This window comes from Tenrec ecaudatus, unplaced genomic scaffold (genome assembly GCF_050624435.1).
Source record: "Tenrec ecaudatus isolate mTenEca1 unplaced genomic scaffold, mTenEca1.hap1 Scaffold_124, whole genome shotgun sequence".
NCBI lineage: Eukaryota > Metazoa > Chordata > Mammalia > Afrosoricida > Tenrecidae > Tenrec > Tenrec ecaudatus.
In genome coordinates, this window is record NW_027457804.1 from 633,088 (window position 1) to 637,449 (window position 4,362).

Below are 4,362 nucleotides of genomic sequence, written 5' to 3' on the forward strand. Positions count from 1 at the left end.
CCACTTTCTTGCAAAATCTCTGCAGTACTTCTGACTTCGTGTCCTTTTTAAACACACACACACACACACACACACATACTTGTAGAATCTCTGGAGGGCTTCTGATTTCGTGTCCTTATTACACATACACACTCCCTCACTCTCACACTCATACCTTTCCAGAAAACCAAGAGGGCTTCTGACTTCGTGTCCTTTTAACACAATACACTCACCCTTGCAGAATCTCTAGAGGGCTTCTGACTTCGTGTCCTTTTGACACACATACACACATACACACACACACACAACCTTCCAGAATCTCCAGACGGTTTATGACTTCGTGTCATTTTCACACACACACACACACACACACATACACACACACATACACACACTCTCTTGCAGAATCCCTGGAGGGCTTGTAACTTGGTGTAATTATTACAAACACAACGCACACACACACACACACACACACACACACACACACACCCTTGCAGAATCAATAGTGGGCTTCTGATTACGTTTGATTTTTACACGCACACACTCACACCCACACACATACACCCTTGCAGAATCTCTGGAGGGCTTCGAACTTTGTGTCCTTTTTACACATACACACACCCTTGAAGAATCTCTAGAGGGCTTCTGACTTCATGTCCTTATTACACACACACACTCCCTCACTCTCACACTCATACCTTTCCAGAAAACCTAGAGGGCTTCTGACTTCGTGTCCTTTTAACACAATACACTCACCCTTGCAGAATCTCTAGAGGGCTTCTGACTTCTTGTCCTTTTGACACACATACACACACACACACACACACACACACACACACTTGCAGAATCTCCAGATGGTTTATGACTTTGTATCGTTTTCACACAAACAAACATACACACACACACTCTCTTGCAGAATCTCTGGAGGGCTTCTAACTTGGTGTAATTATTACAAACACAACACACACATACACACACACACCCTTGCAGAATCAATAGTGGGCTTCTGACTTCGTGTGATTTTACATGCACACACACACACACACACACACACACACACATACACCTTGCAGAATCTATGGAGGGCTTCGAACTTTGTGTCCTTTTTACACAAACACACACACATACACACACCCTTGTAGAATCTCTAGAGGGCTTCTGACTTCGTGTCTTTTTACACAAACACACACACACACAGAAACACACACACACCCTGGTAGAACCTCTGGAGGGTGTCTTACTTGGTGTCTTTTTACACACACACACACACACACACACACACACACACACACACACACACACACACACCAAGAACCGACTTTTAGTTTGCTACTCACTAGCTTTTGAAGACCCCAGTCACTTCCCTGATGGATACAGAACATTGTCTTTGTGAGCCAGTTTGTACGAATTGATTTTGAGGTCTCTCAGAGCTATGTTCCTGATCCCCCATATTTAGGACACGCTCCCTCAAGGGGTTTTGTTATAGCTAAGACATTTTCATAACTATGCCTCCTGGATGCACTATTATATTCATGGACATATTTATAGTATATGCTAATATGTATATAGAACTATTCTCTGGCAAACCTATATTTATTCATGGGGCTAGTCCCATTCTCCTTCCCACAACTGCTCAGATTTTGTGGTTTGTCTATCTATCTATTTATCTCTCTAGCTATCCTTGTATGTTATTGTTATTATTGGAGTATTTATCTCTGTTGCTTTTAATGCTTGTAGTCTACTGAGAAAGGTTAGCGTTTAGATGTTCCAAATGGTTCCCCATTTTCTGGATTACATGACACAAACCAATAGAAGAAGGGAAAAGAAAAAAAATTAACCCAAGTAATAACACCAACAATAAAACCAATTTAGTCTTTTGGTTAAGAATTACTCAGACTTTCCCACTCCTAGGCTAATCCTTGAAAGAAAAAGAATGAGATAAAAGACCATAGGGAGGAAGAAAGGAGACTGAGAGGCAAGGGAATAAAGAAAGAAGGTGGCAGGGTTGTGTGAACAATTAATGTGGACCTTCTTTGATGTGTATTAAAAATAATATTGACTGGTTTTTTCAATACTCAAAAAAAATTATTTATGTCAATCAAGAAAACCTCACTACCCTGGAATCAATTCTGACATATAGCAACCCTTTGGACAGAGTATAGAACTGCCCCTGTGTGTTTCCAAGGCTGTAAATCTTTACAGGAGTAGAAAATCTCATCTTTCTCTTGTGGAGTGGGGGTGGGGAGGGGAGTTTCGAACTTCTGATCTTGCAGTTAGAAGTCCAACTCATACTCTACTTCACCAACCAGGCTCCTCCTTTCATCATTAATCTAGACTGTTTGACCTTCTTGGCTTACTGGGTTTTATTTTCTCGCTTTGGAAGACATGGTACCAAAATACACACCATTTCCTAGACCCCCAAAGAATCAAAAGTAAACAAAAACAAAACAGGAAAAACTAGCAACCCAATCCAAACCAACTAACCTATTTAGCCATATAGATAAAGGATACTTGTAGCCAACCTCTGTGTTGGGGGCAATAGGGATGAATGGGGACTGTGGTTAACAGGCACGTGGCAGCTCATCCACGGGGGACATTCAAATTCTAGCTCCAGACTGTTGTTGCCTTGGGTAAATGCAAGGATTTTAAGGCCTGCTTTTCTGTTTGAAACTGAGATGCTGAGAATATAAAATTCGATGTGAAATCGTCAACTTTTCAAATATTGGATGACATTAGTTAAAACTACTTTTCTGGCTGCTCATCATCATACTAGTACATCATTAGGTTAAAATAATATCAAAGACATCTGGTTTGTCCCCTGTGCCCTTTAAGGACAACTGAAACATAAGGACGGGAAAGTGACATTCATTCTTCCTCCAGACCCTCACCCTTTGACTCCATCGGCTGGCGTTCATAGAAGAGGCAGACGGTTTTGTTCAACTTCAGCATAATCAGAGTCCTGAGAGTTAAACACAATACATATATAATTTCATACTAGTCGTTTTAATATTAGCCCAAACAAAACCAACAGAAACCCAACCCGTTGCTGTTATGTTGGTTCTGGCTCCCGAGGACCCCCTGGGTGCCAGGGAGAAACTACACATCACAGGATTCTCAAGCCTGTGGGCTTCTAGAAGCAGGCCATTAGTAATTTCTTCTGAGGGGTACAACTGCCCACCTCTTGATACGTTGAGTCCTTAACCATTTGTGCCACCCAGGGTCTCCCAGTCTTCGTATGTGACCCCCAAATTCCTTGACAGGCTACCTATAGGAAGGTAGAGTCTATGCCCTTTCCCCTTAAATTGGGATGTTTCATGACCTCTGTGACCAATAGATTATGGAGAAGATGACGCTGTGACATCTAGTTTGGGCAACCCCCTTCCCTCCCCCAAAGTGCTTCACAGCTTCTGAAAAATCCCTTCAAAGACTTCTTCTTGAGTGCTCACCCTCAGAATGTCCAGCCTCCACGTGCTACCTCTCAGGACACTTCTCAGCACCCGGACACAATGCTGAAAGAAGCCTGAGCCACCTGGAAAGGCCACGTGGAGACACTCCAACCAACAACCCAGCTAAGCACCCAGCTAACGGCCAGCTTCAGCTGCCAGCACTCTGAGTGCACGTGTAGGCACTGGAGTCACCAGAGGCCCCTGCCCCACTTCCCATGTGACTGCCAACTCATGGGAGACTCCAAGCACGACCCAGTGGCCTCCCAGCAACCACACGATGATGGTCCTTGTTTGAAGCCACTGCGTTTGGGGAGGGGGCGTTTCTTGCCCAGCCACAGGGATGAGAACCTGCATCTCAACAACATGCAGGTGGGTGAGGGGGCCGTCTCTCGAGCAAGGCAGCCTCCCTTCTTGTCAACTCCTGGGGATTTTTGTTGTTCTTGCCACTGCTGCCCCAATTCCCCAGGAGCTAGAGGAAGGCAGGCAGCAGGCCTCAGGTGGCCAGGAGGCAGGAGCCTCTGTGGAATGCAGTTACAATGGGAGATATAACCTTAAAGGCAGGAGCCTGACTTTACCTTTGTCTCCTGGAGATTTGGGGTGCAGAACACCTGTCAAATCCCATCTTCTGTCCAACCCTGATCATATGTCTGTCTTATGTTTGCACACAGGATGCAGACTTGTGAGCACCCAAAGAATAGGGTCTGGCGACAAAAAACCAGCGTCACAAGGAACTGATGTTTCTCCAGCAATGGGGAGGGGTGGGATGAGAGGAAGAAAGGAGTACAAATCACTGGATCAAAACAGGGTGGGGAAAGGAAGGAGGAAAGGGAGAGAGTGAAGGAGGGAGACTGTGAGGCTGAAGGGAAAAGGCAGGGAAGGAAAGGAGAAAGGTGGGGGTGGGGAGAGAGGAGCGAAGAAGAAATGGAGGAGTGCGGGA